At 47.2% G+C, this 18,324-nt stretch overlaps 1 long non-coding RNA gene across 2 annotated transcripts; it reads left to right on the top strand.

Annotated features, from left to right (window-relative positions):
• The first annotated feature begins 9 nt into the window (after positions 1 to 9).
• On the top strand, positions 10 to 17,297 carry LOC140065456 (uncharacterized). 2 transcript variants are annotated; one of them, XR_011847923.1, is made up of 3 exons: positions 10 to 210; positions 3,147 to 3,227; positions 3,354 to 3,583. It is a non-coding gene; the product is annotated as an uncharacterized lncRNA (long non-coding RNA). The 2 variants fall into 2 exon arrangements; XR_011847922.1 differs by lacking the exon at positions 3,354 to 3,583 and adding an exon at positions 16,914 to 17,297 and having other exon boundaries at positions 11 to 210.
• The last annotated feature ends 1,027 nt before the right edge of the window (positions 17,298 to 18,324 follow it).

The following is an 18,324-nucleotide window of genomic DNA, read 5'->3' as shown; positions in this document are numbered from 1 at the left end:
AGGTCCTTAAAGGGTTAAGCTTCTCCAGGAGCCTGACTCCTCCCACACATGTAAATAATCACATGGTCATGACATCGCAAGGTCCTATCGCTTTTCCAGTGATGAAGCCAGGAGCTTAACTCCTCCCACATGTTACTGGTCACATGACTATGACATCATCACAGGTCCTTTCTCCTCTCACACTCATGGTGTACAACTTTGCAGGTGGAGGTAGGTGTGTAGTCACCGGTGTTGCCAGTCAGAATTCCTGGGGGTAACGGTGCCAGTAATCCGGAGAATGGAGATCCCGTTCTCACTAATGGGGGGAGCAATGGGTAGAGATCGCATCCTGCTATCAAGAATGTAAACTTTACTTAATGCATGTAAAAATATTAAAACACGGGCACATACCAGACGAGGAACAAGCGCGCTCCGTATCCCACAAGACCCAATGTAAACCTCTTCCAAAATATACATCATTGCTCATCTCCCTTATCAGCCTAAATAGAGGTTATGACCCCCGGAAAGGGCCTAAGAGCAGGACACGTGTCCCTCATTACTCGTATCGTAGCCGGGTATTGTATTCCCCTCTGCTCTTACATGTACATTTTGTCTCTTTCCATAAGATGTAATATATTTAAGGTTATAACCTCTATTTAGGCTGAAACAATGGGGCACATTTACTTACCCGGTCCATTTGCGATCCAGCGGCGCGTTCTCCAATGAGGATTCGGGTTTTCCGGCGATTCACTAAGGTTGTGCGCCCGATATCCACTAGGTGTCGCTGCTGCGCCGAGGCCGCCAGAGTTCATCCTATGCTGGGTGCATGTAAGTGTGAGGGTCAAGCGACACTTTTTAATTTTTCAAATAGCACGATTTTCCCGAATCCGTCGGGTTTTCTAATGGTCATGACCCCCTTTTTTCGTCGCATGCAACCCAGCGCCGATTTAACAATTTGGCCCAAAATCGAAAAATTCGGAAGTCCCGACGGAAAAAAAACGCAATTCGGACCCTTAGTAAATGTCCCCCATTGTCTTTATTGGTAGGGGTTTACATTGGGTCTTGTGGGATACGGAGCGCGCTAGTTCCTTGGTCTGGTGTGCGCCCATGTTTAAATATTTTAACATGCATTAAGTAAAGTTGACATTTTTGTTATTTCTGTGACTTGTTCGCTCGCCTTGGTGAGTGTTTGTTATACAGAGAGGGGAGTGGGGCTTTCTCTGTTCCCCTTTGTTGAGCTGAGGTGCTTAACATTAGGCCCTATTTCTTTGTAGGTATTTACATTGCCTAAATGTAATCTAAAATCCATTTCAACCCCACGTGTGAGTGCGGCGCGAGCCCCAGAATAACATAATCAAAATACCAGCGCAGCTTCTGAGCGTAATCGGCATTAAACTTCACAAACACAATTCCTCCCTCCATATAAGCGCCTACAACTACTCCTCTATTGACAACGGTGCGGTCAGATGTTGGCTTTTGCAACGTGAAAGTTCCCTTCCTGCTAGTGAGACTCTTCTTAGGGTGCGTTTACATGTGCTGTTTTTGACTCAGTTTTGGAAGCTAAAGCAATTGTGGATCATAATTGGAGAGAAGATCTCCTTGAGAGAAGCTCCTCCTCCTATTTTTACACTTCACTCCTGGTTTGGACGCCGGAAACTGCATCTGAAACGTGAAGGCAGCATCAGGCAGATTTTTCTATGCAAATGAATATTCAAAAGAAACCACCCCTTATCGGGGTGGGGGTTTCACCGTTTTAGGCTTAATTCCAAGCCTTTCTCAAATCCCAAGTATAAACTGCCCATCAGTCACTTACCGTGTGTGGAAGTCACTGAGCGATAGCAGAAGATTTTCACCAAAGAATTGTGACTGTAATGGGGGCTTGTCGGGATGGTAGTAGTTCATAGGTAAGTAGGAGATGTCTACATACCATAAGTCTTTTTGTAGGTTATGTTTGTGTTTTTCGGAGACTGTCACCTCCGGATCCAGGGCTTTCCGGACGCAGTGATTCATGTGGAACTACTACCCTACCGGCAAGGGCAGTTCCAGTCACGTTTCTTTGATTCCGATTCTCTTATACTTCCTACTGGTGGGCACCGCCTCAGAATTAAAGGAAACAAAGGAATGTTAGGTGATCAGTGGGGGACTCAGTGCTAAGACCCCCCCAGATCGCGAAAACAAAGGGTCTATCGCTCTGTCAGATTAATGGAGCCATAGCTCCCAGCCGTCCCAATTTTGCCGGGAAAGTCCCATTTTTCTTACCTCTGCCCCGCGTCATGGGCAGCTATGAGATTGTCACGGATTTTCCCCCCAGGTCCCGGCATGTCCCGCGCTGTGTCCGCAGAGTAAATACTTTGAAAGCCAGAACTGATAGCACAGAATAGCTTCTACAGACATCGGGCAGGGAAATCTTTTCAGAGAAGTGTCGGGTTAGCGGAGAGCAGGGACCACGTCATCAGGTTCAGATCTCTATCCATATATGGTCATTGCATCTCCTAGGCTTCCCCAGAGCAGACATCGGGCAGGGAATCCTTTTCAGAGAATTGTCGGCTTAGTGGAGAGCAGGAATCACGTCATCAGGTTCATATCAGTATCTGTCCATATATGGTCTCCAGGGCTTCCCCAGACACAAGCTCTTAAATTAAATTAAGTTTTGCCAAGGCTGAGATTCGAACCTGGAACCCTCTGCACTATAGACAGGAGCCTTAACTAACTGAGCTATAAGCCCAGTGATACTTATCAGAGGATTTCTGGTAACTAAGAAGTGTTATCTGCCACTGTTACACTGTGACACAGACTAATGCACTGATAGAGAGGGATCTTCTCACAGGTTATTATTGTAATTATTGAGACTTATTATTATTATAAATTTTATTATTTTTATTATGGAGACGATTATTAATAATAGTAAAAATAATAATCTCCATAATAATAGTCTCAATAATTACAATAATCTCTGAGAAGATCCCTCTCTATATACCAAGGCATTAAATCTGTGTCAGTGTAACAGTAGTCATAGTTCTTAGCTACGCGTGCCGCCATTTTGTCCCTCTTTCCTTTTCACAAATGTTGGGAGGTATGATGGAGCAGATGGAGTTAGGCCCTATCCCAACTGTTTTTTACATAAATTTTGTGGGATTTACCTTTCACTGATTTTTCTTTGCATTTAGGTTTAGACAATGGACAGAGACAGGAGGGTGGAGAGAATCTTCCAGCTCACCCTAGAGATTCTCTTCTATATTACTGGAGAGGTGAGAGATTGTGATGAGGTCACATTACATCATTATCTATGGGAATAACAGATGATAGGACTGGAGAGGTGAGAGATTCTGGAAATGTATGGAGGGAGATTTATCAATGTGTCTCTCCATAACCAGGATTACACAGTAGTGAAGAAGACCTCTAGTGGGCGCTGTCAGGCCCCTGTGTATGAAGGACGGGGGAGAACCCTGAGCCCAATCCCGGCTCCTCCACCTCACCCCCTGATACATGATGACATCAATGAGCAGAAGATCCTAGAAGTCACCCACAAGATGATGGAGCTGCTGACTGGAGAGGTGACACTGCTGGGAATGCTGGGACATTATACAGTAACGCTATGAAGGGATCTGGGTGATGACGGGATCATTGTGTGTGTCAGGTTCCTATAAGGTGTCAGGATGTGGCTGTCTATTTCTCCATGGAGGAGTGGGAGTATTTAGAAGGACACAAAGATGTGTACAAGGACGTCATGATGGAGGACCACCAGCCCCTCACATCAGCAGGTAATAGACAGGACTAAATCCACACGTCCTTTCATTATCTGTATGGAAAGAAGGAATTCAGTCTCTGGATGTTTCCTACAGGTAGATCCAGTAAGAGAACATCACCGGAGAGATGTCCCAGTCCTCTTCTTCTACCACAGGATTGTTCAGAGGAGAAATATGTCCCACGGGATCATCAGGTAGATGGAGATAAGACTTTGTTATATCTTCTCTGATCTGAGGAAGTTTATTATAGTCATAAAATTGTCTTTTAGGATAATCCTATCTTCTTATAGTCTATATGGGGTAGATTTATGAAGCTGTCTAAGAGTTTGAATGTTTTTAGTTGCCCTTTCAAATATTCATGAGCAATAAAAGCTGAACTGTAATTGGTTGCCATGAGCATCTAAGAACATTCTAACTCTTAGACAGCTTCATAAATCTCCCCCTATGTGAGTGACTCCAGTTTCACCGTTTGATATTTCTGGAACATTTAATTCTATTTTAAAGAGAAAGCTGGACATTGTTCTAGTAAGGAAACAACATGATGTATTTATGGTGGAGACCTGCAGTTGTGTGTCTCAGATAACTCCTCCTGTCAGGTCATATCTGGTCTTCATGATACTAACTGATTATTTGTTTGTGACTTCTCCATCGTCTGGTGACGTCTTACAATATTTGTTCCTCAGTTTGTGTATCAGGGTGAAGATGTGAAGAATATTCCTGCCCCAGAGACATATGTGAGGGGCGATGAGCGATGTAAGGAGGAGATTCCTACAGGTAACTGCCCAGGTGAGTAGTAACCACTAGATAAAGCAGAGACGAGTGATAACACAATACAGAACATGGAGACATAGACTAAGAAAAGCTGGAAGGTGGGAGCTATGAGGGTCAGGAATACTGCTCACCAGGACCTCGGAGGAGGAGACTGAGATGTTACATCAGTAATAATACAGAACCTTATGGTAAGCAGGAAAGTCATAGCCACCATGGGCAGACAAGAAATGCTGCATGTACCCGGATTGCTGATATCACACAAATGTTCAATCGAGTGGTTTTGCTGAAAAAAACAATTATAAAATTCAGGTTAATAAGGTTCTGTCACTCCTTTGCCTGACTCGGCGCTTCTCCTCTTGCCCTTATTATGCACTGCTTCAGAGAACACTGTTTTTACTGTGTTGTGACTGGCAGGCAGAAGTAATCAATCGCTGCACCATCCTGGGTATAAGTCATCCAGATCAGGGTGATAAGTCCTGTCTGGACAGTTCAGGAAGCTCCGTGTAATGTGTTTATGAACAGCAAGCAGCATGCAACCTAGATCTCCCAAGGTCCTGAATTTTATAATTTATTTTTTTAGCAAAACCACTTGGATCAGGGATTAAACAAGATATGTTTCTGCATCAGTGTAGCTACAGCATTCTCAATTTATGCATGAAATTAAATTGTAGATTTCCTTTAAGGTTATAGTTTGTAATCCTTTTTTCTCTCCGCAGATGACAACACCAGGAGCTCAGAGGAACATCTGATATCATCACATGTTACAGCAGGTGATGGTTGTATCACACCAGATACATTTGAAGACCATGACAATATCCCAGATGCATCCTCAGACCTTCACACACAAGATCCACCATCTTATCCTATTAAATGGGTCCTTTCCACCAAATCATTAGGAAGGGAAAAGAACATGAAGTCCGGTTTAGAAAGAGGAAAACCTTTAAACGATAAAGATCTTATCCATCAGAGAAGTCACACAGGAGAGAAACCATTTTCTTGTTTAGAATGTGGCAAATCTTTTATGAAAAGTTCTAATCTTGTTAGACATCTTAAAATTCACACAGGGGACAAGAAATTTCCATGTTCAGAATGTGCGAAATGTTTTTACCACAAGTCGGCTCTTGCGATACATCTGAGAAGTCACACAGGGGAGAAGCCATTTACGTGTACAGAATGTGGGAAATGTTACAGTGTTAAATCTGAGCTTATAAGACATCAAAAACTTCACACAGAAGAGAAGCAATTTCCATGTTCAGAATGTGGGAAATGTTTTTACCACAAATCAGATCTTGTTACACATCAGAGAACTCACACAGGGGAGAAGCCATTTATTTGTTCCGAATGTGGCAAATGTTATAGTGTTAAATCAGATCTTAGAAGACATCAAAGAAGCCACACAGGGGAGAAGCCTTTTCCATGTTTAGAATGTGGGAAACATTTCAACCAGAAATCAACTCTTGTTATACACCAGAGAATTCACACAGGGGAGAAGCCATATTCATGTCCAGAATGTGGGAAAAGTTTTAACAAGAAACCGGCTCTTGTAATACACCAGAGAATTCACACAGGGGAGCGTTTCTCATGCCCAGAATGTGGGAAATGTTTTCACCAGAAATCAGATCTTGTTACACATCAGAGAAGTCACACAGGGGAGAAGCCATTTTCATGCCTAGAGTGCATGAAATGTTTTCACCAGAAATCAGAACTTGTTAAACATCTGAGAAGTCACACAGGGGAGAAACCATTTTCATGTACAGAATGTGGGAAATGTTTTGCTCAGAAATCGCATCTTGATCAACATCTGAGAACTCACACAGGGGAGAAGCCGTTTTCGTGTTCAGATTGCGGGAAATGTTTTTCTCGGAAGTCAAATCTCATTAACCATCAGAAGTCCTCACACAGTGGTAAAGCCAAATTTATTTTATGAATCTGGGAAATGCTTTGGCCACAGAGATCACATAATTTACAAAATAAAAGAGTTAATCCATTTAGCCTATCGGCAATTGCTTCCTTCCACTATCTTCAGCTGAGCCATACCTTTCAGGCTCAGTTCAGCTCCATCAGACTGACTGTGAAATTCACTTCCCTGGAGAAGCTATTAGGTGCTTCGCAGCTTTCTAGATCGCTCACTTAATCCTATGCTCTTTTAAAGTTGCAACATCCCCCACCAGGGTCAAGCCTTTTCTTGGGGCCTGGAGGCACACGGGGCCTAGAATACCGGAGTGGCTGATGGTTGCAGCCTAGGGCGCGCTGATGTCACGGTGCTTGGTAAGGGGACATGAGGGCTGTCCTACAGCCTGGCAGGTCTCCGACAGGTGGAGTGTGCAAGAAACATGGAGGCAGAGGCTGATGTACTGGCTGTCCGTAAGATATGTTCCTCAGCCTTATCCAGGGAACAGACGCAGACAACGTTGTGCAAAATAACTCATGGTTCTTTATTAGAACAACTGCAGGCAAACAGCCAAACAATCTTGGAACAGATTCCGGATTATTGGAGTGGTCAGGGAGAGTGGTTCTCAGGAATTGGTTCACCAGCCTGGTAGCAGATGCAGGCTGGGATGGAGCTGTTATGGATGCTGCAGCTCTTGTCCCGGGAATTAGCTGAGTGTCAGTGCTGATGGTACACAGACACTATCCCTCTCTTCACTCTGTAACAGGATGTGTTCTCTGGTAAGAGCTTGTGCTCTCAGATCTCTCTGGAAAGACCTGGGCCTAAGAGATCTAGCCTCTCCCTGTCCAGGGTTTTTTTTATCCTGGTCAGGTGGTAACTAACTCTCCAATCACACTCCAGTGTACATGGTGGAATACAATTGGTTAGAATTCACATACCATTAACCATAGCAGCTGTAGATCCTGCCTGTACAGGCAAAGTACCTAACAACCCAGTGCTAGAACCTTCTAGACAGTTCATGACTCCCTCAGATGGCTCATGGCAAGGGGAGGGCTCTGTTCGCAACTGCCCCTTGCCTGTTGTATTGGCAGGGGTGTTGCATACCCCCTAGGTATTTGAAAGAGCCGCCCACGGCTCGGCAATGGACCGCATGGGGAAAAAGACAATTAAAGTTGGCCAGCAGCATATGGCCTCCAGATGGTCCATTCACACTACAGTATGAAGGGGTGCGGATGATAAAGGTGCACTTAATGAGAAGTGCTGGCAATGTGCAGTGTAGGGGAGACAAACCGCCCACGGTCCTGGCTATAGGCACTGGGATTGGTGTCGGACTGGGTACACAAAATGAAATTAATGTTGTACAGTTGGTAGCTAACGCCCTTAAACCGACTGTTTGTTAGGGAATGGTGTGGTGTCATGTCCTGTAATCCACTCCTTGCACCAAGGCCTGACAATTTGTTTGAAAACTCCTGGGTGACAATGTAATACACATAAATGGTATACAGAGTACATACATTATACCTTGTACCTGCCATCTGACGGTCTTACCCTGGTGTTTGGCGACTAAATGCTACTATGTGACCAACCCGAGTCCCCTAAGAACCTGCAGTTTACAGAAGCCATACTAATACGAAGCTTCGGTTAGAGGTGTAAGCCTGTGGTCAGGATTTAACATACAAAGGACGGTCCGACACAGCCTTAGCTACTTCCTGCAAAGCTTGAGAAAGGGGTAATTGCAAACTTACTGATAGCATTACCACTACAGTTGTGCAAAACATAAGAAAACTTACATTGGCATTATCAGCCCAATGGGTAAATAACTTAAACGTTGCATAACGTTACATGATTAATAGCTACTCGTGGTAGCAAAGAGAGTTATACCCGTCTCCTGAAAATGAAAGGCATAAATACTGCAAACAAAATGTCCGTTTCTGAAAAAGAAAGGGATTTAGTGCAAAAACAGTAGGTCAAAACTTTTTCCTTTTAGTATATGGCTAAAAGTCTCTCAGGAGGCTCTGGTAAGGAGAGTCCATTTCCTGGGCACAGCCCTTATCGTGGGAAAGAGTGCAGTAGCAAAGAGTCCTTTGGAAGTCGTAGTGTGATGAGGTGGGTGCTATCATAGCACATATAGGAGTAAGTTCAAGGATAGACTCTTCACTTATAATAAATAGGGGAAAGAGTCTCAGGAAAGTCTCTGGCTCTGTAGGGTATATGGGTCCACCCAACTGGGAGTAATAGCAACAAAAAGAATATACACAATATGTACATAGTACCTGTTAGGGGCTACAGCCCATCAGGGATTATTCTTTATCACTGTCAGCAACAGGGGTGAGGACCTCATGGTCTGAGAAGCGTACCATTTTCGGCTTACGACCATCGTGCTGGGACAGCCAGTACTCCTGCAGGTATGCAGGAGCCTTCCCTCTCGTCTCCCTTTGAGACCTCCGTAGTTTCTGTTGAGAAAAAATTCACAGTCTCCTCGTCGTCATCTCCTGAATCAGGCACTGGTGCTGGAGTCGCCTCATATTCGATGGGGGCAACAGGTTCTGGAATTGGGTCATCCTCCGAGGGCAGCAGTTTTGGGGACTGCGGCAGGGATGGTGACCTCTCTGGAGTAGCTCTCACTGGGGTGGAAACAATCACACAAAACTGAGGTACAGTCACTAGTTCAAGAAAACTGGGGGTGGATGAACACAAAGGCCTCTTAGAACGGGAGTTGGGTCAGAGGACTTGACACAGGGGCAAAGGATCATAGACATCTCTTCAGCCGGTTCCTGTGTTCCCGGAGTGGTGGACGGTCTCCTCTTGAAATCTCATAGACTTCAGGAGAGAGACTGTCCCTAACTAGATATGGCTCATGCTTCGAACGTCCATCTAATTTACTGGTGGGATGGTTGTTTTGCAGCCACACTAATTTCCTCATTGGAAGTCAGGGAGCTTCCATGTCCAATGCCATATCAACGGGGAGATGGCCATGTCTCCCGAACATAAGGTAGTAGGGAGTGTATCCGGTGGAGAAATGGGTAGTTGTTGCTGGTAGAAGCTTCGGCCAGTAAGCCCTTTTTGAAGGGGTCAGGGTCCTCAGCATGTTGATGAGAGTCTGGTTCTTTTTTTCGCAAAGTCCATTACCCTGTGGGTGGCATGCTGTGGTCCTCAGCTTTTTATAGCCATAGAGGGTACACAGCTCTTGGAACACTTGAGACTCAAACGCTATTCCCTGGTCAGTGAGGATTTTATCCAGACAGCCATAGGGGAGGATGAAGCTGCGGTGGTCCTGGCGGACAAGTCTCTGACTGGTACTGCGACCACGAACTTAGTATAGTAGTCTATTATTGTCATGGCGTAAGTATGACCAGACCTGCTGGGCTCCAACTTCATATGGTCCAGGGCCAGGATCTCCAGAGGACGTTGGCTCAAAATGGGATGTAGAGGAGCCCTTTGATTGTGTTGCTCTCCCTGAGCGATGACACAGGCTGGGCACACTGGACAATAGGCCTCGACGTCGGGCTTCATGTTCACCCAGTAGGAGTTCTTCCGGATGATGGCTTCAGTCTTCTGAGCGCCAAAGTGTCCGGACTGGCCGTGATACATAGCCCGCACTATCTTGGCATCTCTCCTGGGGATCACCATCTGGTATGGGATGATGGGATCCGAGTTCTCCTTTTTAACAGGCCCTGATGCATACTCAGAGTCTTCCCCTGGTGCTACAATTTGGACAATTCACCGTCAGCCCTTCACTAGAAGACTCATCCAAAGGTCCTTTTCTGCGGGTGGTGCGGACTCTTCTTATTGCATAGCAGGCTCTGCTTCAGATGGCAAGGTGTAAGCTCTCTGCGCATCTTGACGCACAAAAAGGGCATAGAAGACTGTCATTTCAACTACTTCCCACTGAGCATTCGTGGAGGGTCCCTCCCACTGGTCAGGGAGACGGGACAGAGCATCGGTGTTGTCATTGGTCTTGCCTGCCCGGTACTTGATCTGGAACACAGCTTCTCGTTCTGCTGTCCATTAAATGGGTGCTCGGGACCGTTGGACAGCTTTAGGAAGACCCTTAGGAGTTCTTGCAGGGGGGGCGCTAGCTCGGCAAACTTCAAGACAAACCGCTTGTAGTAGCTGGCAAATCCCAGGAAGCTTTTGATGTCCCGGATGGTAGACGGGGTAGGCCAGTCGTGGACAGCTGCAACCTTCTCTGGGTCTGGCTCAATTCCATCAGCCCTCACCACATTAGCATATTCAAGCTGTCCAGCTTATTCATGAGTGGGAGGCACAGCCACACCCCCAGTGCTTGAGTGACAGCCTGTATAATTCTGTAAAGGCTGCTCCATGTGCTAGCGCCCCCTGCAGCCTGTGTGTGTATAGGAGAGATACAACAGCTCCAGGCAGTCATGTTATAGCAGAACATGTCAGGTACATGTGTAGCTGATGTCTGATGTCACATATGTATTAGGAGGATGCAGCATGTCAGCAGATGCAGCACACACACTAGCAATGCTTTACTATACATTACACACAGACCTGAGCAGGGGGAGGAGAGGGGAGGGGTAACAGGGGTGACATCACTGCCTGTGACCATGTGACCAGCCTCATTTACATAATAAAGAATAGATGATTTTATAAAAATTAATGTATGAATTGACTAGATAAAGGTTTGGATGGGATCCTTGTGAGCTGCTCCAACAGGTAGTAGTGACAGGACAAGTGACACAGACCTGATGACAGGTGTCCTTTAACCTTCAATCCATGCTGGACCAGGATTTGGAAGACTTCAGCCAGATGTTGGTGGTGATCCTCATAGGTCTTGGAGTAGATGATGATGTCGTCCAAGTATAGTATCGAAGTTTCGATGACCCAAACATCTCTCCATTAACCGCTGGAACGTGCCTGGGGCACTGCATAGGCCGAAAGGCATGTTGTTGAACTCAAACAGGCCCATTGGGGTTGTAAAAGCCATCTTCTCCCTGTCTTCCGGCGCCATGGCCACTTGCCAGTAGCCACTGGTCAGATCCAGGGTGGAGAAGTAGGCAGTCGACTCTAAGGCTGTGAGGGATTCCTCGATTCGAGGCAGCGGATAGGCGTCCTTGTAGGTGATATTGTTGATCTTCTTATAGTCAACACATAAGCGAAGGATCACATCCTTCTTCTTCACAAGGACTAGCAGGGCAGCTGTGACTCTCCCGGATAACATTGGTAGTCTTCATTTCTTGCAGCAGATTCTTCACCTCCTGGTAACGGCACCATACTGACGTTTCAGTCCCAGGTTGTGGATCTTTGCTCTGGACTCTGCAAATTTCTCTGTTGGGACCAGCAAACTTCTGCTATGCCGCTAGGACTTGCATGGTCTCTTGAATCACCTTCTGAGAATCACTGGGCACCGTTAGTATGGAGTTCTTGAGAGCCTTCAGCACTTCAGGATAGCAGCTGTGGAGGACATTGGTACCCAATACCAGGGAGAAGGTAATGTCTTCAGGCACTTGTGTCACCACTATGCCCTGTCTGGTTAACTTGGTATCTCCGATGCTTAGTGTGGGTTCCCAGTAGCCGCTGATGGGTACAGTTTTCCCATTAGTAGCAATAATGTTCAAATAAGCCTTTGGAAGCTGCATCAAAGATTCTCCTCTTTCGGTGTGCCAACTTTCCTTCATAGTGGGGTAACCAGGGGGCCCAAAGATAGTGGGGCATAGTCAGGGGCATAACTGTGGTGGCCCCAGCTGGGCTCTCTGGGGTGTTTGGTATGCTCCTATACCCTGAGGAGGGCCCAGGTGACAGGAGTCACTCCAGCTCAGTGTCCTCTTCTTGGGCTGACATGTTTGGGCTGAGTCTGAGGGGTTAAACAATGTCCGTTGCTATGGGTGATGGCTGGAAATGGGGATATGGTACCTTTAAGACACAGTCACTATTCCATGGGAGGTGAGCCAACTACACCTAGCTTCGGAAACAATCTTTCCCCCCTTTAACTTCCCCAGCGGTACTTACTCAGGATCAGCTGCAATGACAGGACAGCTCAGGTCCGCAAAGATCTCCCTTCCCGATGTCCGGCAGGCAGCAGGTGCTCAGTGAGGATCAGAGACTCTTTCTCCTGGTGGCAGTACATGTGCCTCGGCACTCCGAATGAGGCGCATGCAGTCAGCAGGTTCAAGCGCGGCCTGCACCGAAATCCAAGATGGCCGATTAACCCTCTTCGTTGCTGGGCCGCAGCCACTCCGGCTCCTCCTCCAAGGTACTTCGCGCCACACGCGCAGGGAGCAGAGTTTCGCAAGTCACCTGGGTTTCCCGCCAGTGAGGATTTTGGTGGCCTGGTACTCCTTGCTGCGCCACACAGACTTCCAGAGGTTAACTCTTCAGGCGCTGCAGCACCAGATGTAGCAGAACTGACAAAATTCTTTAGCAGCGATTAACTTCCACAGCGATGTAATAACACGGTCTATGTTGTAGAACACAAATCAGCAGGGTTAGGCAGCACAATCTTTCCATAAAAGGACAGTCTATAGTGCCAGTATAAGGCACAGAAGTAAATATCCTGTTCGTGGCGCCACTTGCAACAGCCTTTTCTTGGGGCCTAGCCTTTTCTTGGGGTCTGGAGGCACACGGGGCCCGGAATACCGGAGTGGCTGGCGGTTGGGGCCTAGGCACGCTGTGGTCACGGTGCTTGGTAAAGGGGCCCAGACACTAGAGAGTGTCATAGCGACATACCCTAAATGGACTCAGGCTTCAAACCAAAGGAATCAAAGGAGAGGAACCAAAGGAGGTGAGCAAGAAGCGCTGAAATAAATTTCCAATGTGAACAAAAGGTTGACGGTATATTTAGTCGATAACACAGCATGGTGGCGACATAGTGACCAAGTTCCATAACATATCTGGTGAAACACCCGAAAAATGAGCATGACACAGCTCGTTTGATAAGGGGACGACATGTGGAGGCAGCCATGGAGACGACTTCCATGATTAAGAGTGACAGTATGGGGCATCCATATTGCTTCTATGATTGAAACTTGAGGTCTCCCGCATGGCGGCGACAGTTCCATTATGTATCTGGTGAAACACCCGAAAAATTCTGCCTGACACAGCTCGTTTGCTAAGGGGACGATGTATGGAGGCAGCTATATGGACGACTTTGGGAGGTAGCTATGGAGATGATGTGTGGATGTAGCAATGGAGACAACGTGTGGAGACAGCTATAAAGATGACGTGTGGAGGCTGCTATGGAGACAATTAAATTTGGATAGTGCCTGTATGTGGCAGTCCAAAAAAGTTTTTAAACCAGAGGAGCAGGTAGGTGGTCCTCCAGAAAAATTAAATACATTGAGTACTATAGCTAGAGCCAGTTGGCCCTGGCAAAAAATAGCCAGTTTCCTCTGCTTTAGTGTACAAAGAGGAGGAGAAGGAGGAAAATGAGGAGGATCTAGCGGCAGGGCAGGCAAGAACCTCCAAGGCGTACAGCGCCAGTTCGTGCCACATGTCCAGCTTTGAAACCCAGTAGTTGTAGGGAGCTGTGTGATCATTTAGGACGATGGTATGGTCAGCTACGTACTCCCTCACCATCTTTCTGTAAAGATCAGCCCTACTCTGCCGAGACTGGGGACAGGTGACAGTGTCTTGCTGGGGTGACATAAAACTGGCAAAGGCCTTGTAAAGCTTACCCCTGCCAGTGTTGGACAAGCTGCTTGCTCGCCTACTCTCCCTCGCTACTTGTCCCGCAGAAGTACGCACTCTGCCGCTAGCGCTGTCAGAAGGGAAATAATGTTTCAGCTTGTGCACCAGGGCCTGCTGGTATTCATGCATTCTCACACTCCTTTCCTCTCCAGGGATTAGAGTGGAAAGATTTTGCTTGTACCGTGGGTCCAGGAGAGTGAATACCCAGTAATTGGTGCTGGAATAAATTCTTTGAACGCAAGGGTCACGGGATAGGCAGCCTAGCATGAAATCTGCCATATGCGCCAGAGTCCCAACGCGCAAGAATTTACTCCCCTCACTGGCCTGACTGTCCATTTCCTCCTCCTCCACCTCCTCTTCTTCTGCCCATACACGCTGAACAGTGAAGGACTGAGCAATGTTCCCCTCTTCTGTCTTGCCAACATTCTCCTCCTCTTCCTCCTCATCCTCCTCCACCTCCTCCGATATGCGCTGAGAAACAGACCTGAGGGTGCTTTGGCTATCAACAAGGGAATCTTCTTCCCCCATCTCTTGTGACGAGCGCAAAGCTTCTGACTTCATGCTGACCAGAGAGTTTTTCAACAAGCCAAGCAGCGGGATGGTGAGGCTGATGATGGCGGCATCTGGCAGTCTACAATCGCTCTGCGCTGCTGGTAAACTGTGGATAACATTATTAATGTTGAATTCCACCTCGTGGGCACGTCGCACAACAGTCGGTGAGCGGGCAGTTGGAGGCGGCGCTGCGCTGCCCTGAGAGTGGCAGCATCTGCGCTGGACTTCCTGAAATGTGCACAGATGCGGCGCACCTTCGTGAGCAAATCAGACAGATTGGGGTATGTCTTGAGGAACCGCTGAACTATGAGATTTAACACATGGGCCAGGCATGGCACATGTGTCAGTCTGCCGAGTTGCAGAGCCGCCACCAGGTTACGGCCGTTGTCACACACAACCATGCCTGGCTTCAGGTTCAGCGGTGCCAGCCACAGATCGGTCTGCGCCGTGATGCCCTGTAATAGCTCTTGGGTGGTGTGCCTTTTATCGCTTAGGCTCAGCAGTTTGAGCACCACCTGCTGTCGCTAGAGCTACCGACTGATGGCGCCATGCCCACGGATGGTAGTTCGGAGGAGGAGGTGGAGGAGGGGTGGGAGGAGGAGGAGGAATAGTAGGCCTGAGAGACCTGGACCGAGGTAGGTCCCGCAATCCTCGGCGTCGGCAGTATATGACCAGCCCCAGGGTCACACTCGTTCCCAGCCTCCACCAAGTTAACCCAATGTGTCGTCAGCGATATATAGTGGCCCTGCCCGGCAGCACTCGTCCACGTGTCCGTGGTCAGGTGGACCTTGTCAGAAACGGCGTTGGTCAGGGCACGGATGATGTTGCCTGACACGTGCTGGTGCAGGGCTGGGTCGGCACATCGGGAAAAGTAGTGGTGGCTGGGGACCGAATACCAAGGGGTGGCGGCCGCCATTAGGTTGCGAAAGGCCTCGGTCTCTACCAGCCTATAGGGCAGCATCTCCAGGCTAAGCAATTTGGAGATGTGGAAGTTGAGGGCTTGGGCGTGTGGGTGGGTTGCACTGTACTTCCTGGGGTATGGAGAGCTGAACGCTGCGCATGGAGACATTCGTGGATGCTGTTAAAAGACGTCTTTCACTCATCACCTCTCCTCACACGTATGAGATTACATTACGGTTCGACTTGGTGACAACAGAAGTCTCAACGCTGCTCAGAACTTCTCCTCACATTAGGCGCAGGGATGGCCCCACCCCGCTAGTGTACGGCCTGGAACCTGACTCCTCCCACACATGTGACTAATCACATGGTCATGACATTATCACAGGTCCTATAGCTTCTCCAGTAGCCCAGAACCTAAATCTTCCCACACTGCTCACATGACTATGACATCATCACAGGTCCTGTCACATTTATCTGGGGCACAGCTCTGCAGGTGGAGGTAGGTTTGTAGTGACTGGTGTTGTCTGTCAGGATTACCAGGGGGCACATTTATTGTTAGACGACAGTTGTACAAAGTTTTCCACTTATCCCTTATCCACAGGATAAAAAATAACTGATCGTTGACGGTCCGACTACAGGCACGATCACGAGAATGGTGGAGTTCTGTTCTCACTAATGGTGCGAGTATCCTGCCTTCCATTCAACTGTATCTAAGTGTCGGAAATACAGATCTCAGTGCTCTATTTCCCCCACTGACTGAGACAGTATATAGGAGTGCCATAGATCCCATAGTATTGGGCTCAGCGATTTAAACTGAATTGTTGAAGGTCCCTTCTCTTGATCGGTTATGGCCTGAAGGCAGATCTACAAGAACATGAAAGCTCTTGATTGATTCACTGCTTCAATTCTGGTCATAGGAAAAGGTGAATACAGGAACAGGAACTCTTATGCTTTAGGCCTCCTACACCAGTCTTCTCTGGTATCATGGAGTCTAGAAATATTAACAAATTATCCAGTCATTGCCATGTGGCCTAGGTGGGCCACAAAGTATTGCTAGATCCTTCTACACTGATTTGATCTCAAATATGACAAAACTTCCCTGTCAGCTTAACTTCAACATCAGTATCTGTTCATATTTACTTGATTGATTTCAGAAACTATCGATAATATGGGATTTTGTAGGATTTATCATCAACTCTTTTTCTCTGCATTTAGGTTCAATGGACAGAGACAGGGACAAGATGGTGGAGAGAATCTTCCAGCTCACCCTAGAGATTCTCTTCTATATTACTGGAGAGGTGAGAGATTGTGATGAGGTCACATGACATCATTATCTATGGGAATAACAGATGATAGGACTGGAGAGGTGAGAGATTCTGGAAATGTATGGAGGGAGATTTATCAATGTGTCTCTCCATAACCAGGATTACACAGTAGTGAGGAAGACCTCTAGTGGGCGCTGTCAGGCCCCTGTGTATGAAGGACGGGGGAGAACCCTGAGCCCAATCCCGGCTCCTCCACCTCACCCCCTGATACATGATGACATCAATGAGCAGAAGATCCTAGAAGTCACCCACAAGATGATGGAGCTGCTGACTGGAGAGGTGACACTGCTGGGAATGCTGGGACATTATACAGTAACGCTATGAAGGGATCTGGGTGATGACGGGATCATTGTGTGTGTCAGGTTCCTATAAGGTGTCAGGATGTGGCTGTCTATTTCTCCATGGAGGAGTGGGAGTATTTAGAAGGACACAAAGATGTGTACAAGGACGTCATGATGGAGGACCACCAGCCCCTCACATCAGCAGGTAATAGACAGGACTAAATCCACACGTCCTTTCATTATCTGTATGGAAAGAAGGAATTCAGTCTCTGGATGTTTCCTACAGGTAGATCCAGTAAGAGAACATCACCGGAGAGATGTCCCAGTCCTCTTCTTCTACCACAGGATTGTTCAGAGGAGAAATATGTCCCACAGGATCATCAGGTAGATGGAGATGAGACTTCATGATATATTCTCTGATCTGCGGAGGTTTATTATAGTCATAAACAGGGGCGTTGCTAGGGTGGTAAAAGATCCGGGGCATGGGCTCCAGTGCATGTGTATGGCACTTCTAGTAATGCTCGCTCCTGTACATATCCTCCTCACATTTGGTTGTGCCAATAACAACTTTACTGATGGTATATACAGCTACAGAAACCACAGAAATCCCTTCTTGTTCCATTCATTGACTGCAGGTGACGTGTCCTTCATCTTCTACCTTAGGCCCGGCATCACCACGTCTCCTCTTCAGCCACCTTTCCTTCCTGTGGAGTTCACCACACTAATTTCCTTCATTGTCCCAAAATCTTGGTTCTCCGAAGGTGCAGTCACATGTTGCAGATGCATCACAATCAGCTTTGAGGTGGTTTTAGGTGCAGTTTTGTTATTTTTACAGGTGAACGACATTTGTGGATCAGGTTTCTCATTCAAACTTAAATTCACCTGTTCAGTTCACGTCTCCCTGTTAAATTAACAAAACTGCACCTAATACCACCTAATAACTGATTTTGATGCAGTTGTAACTGCAACATGTGACTGCACCCTGACAGTGTTATTCTGCTGCTGCCCCTAGCACTCTCCCAAAATACTTTAAGGCTGCGCTCACACGTTTGTCTTGCGATACAAGACTCATTATCGATCACTTGCGTTTCACTGGAAACTCATGAGAGATCAAACTGAGGCCCGTTCTAGTGCCAGGTGTAAACACGCCCCAAGAAATGTGTCCCACAGCCCCCCCAGTGATGTCCTCACACAGCCCCCAAGCAATGTCCTTACACAGACCCCAGTAC

The sequence above is a fragment of the Engystomops pustulosus genome, chromosome 6, assembly GCF_040894005.1.
Source record: "Engystomops pustulosus chromosome 6, aEngPut4.maternal, whole genome shotgun sequence".
NCBI classification, from domain to species: Eukaryota; Metazoa; Chordata; class Amphibia; order Anura; family Leptodactylidae; genus Engystomops; species Engystomops pustulosus.
The sequence above is the reverse complement of the archived record's forward strand: the minus strand, read 5'-3'. Positions and strand labels throughout refer to the sequence as shown.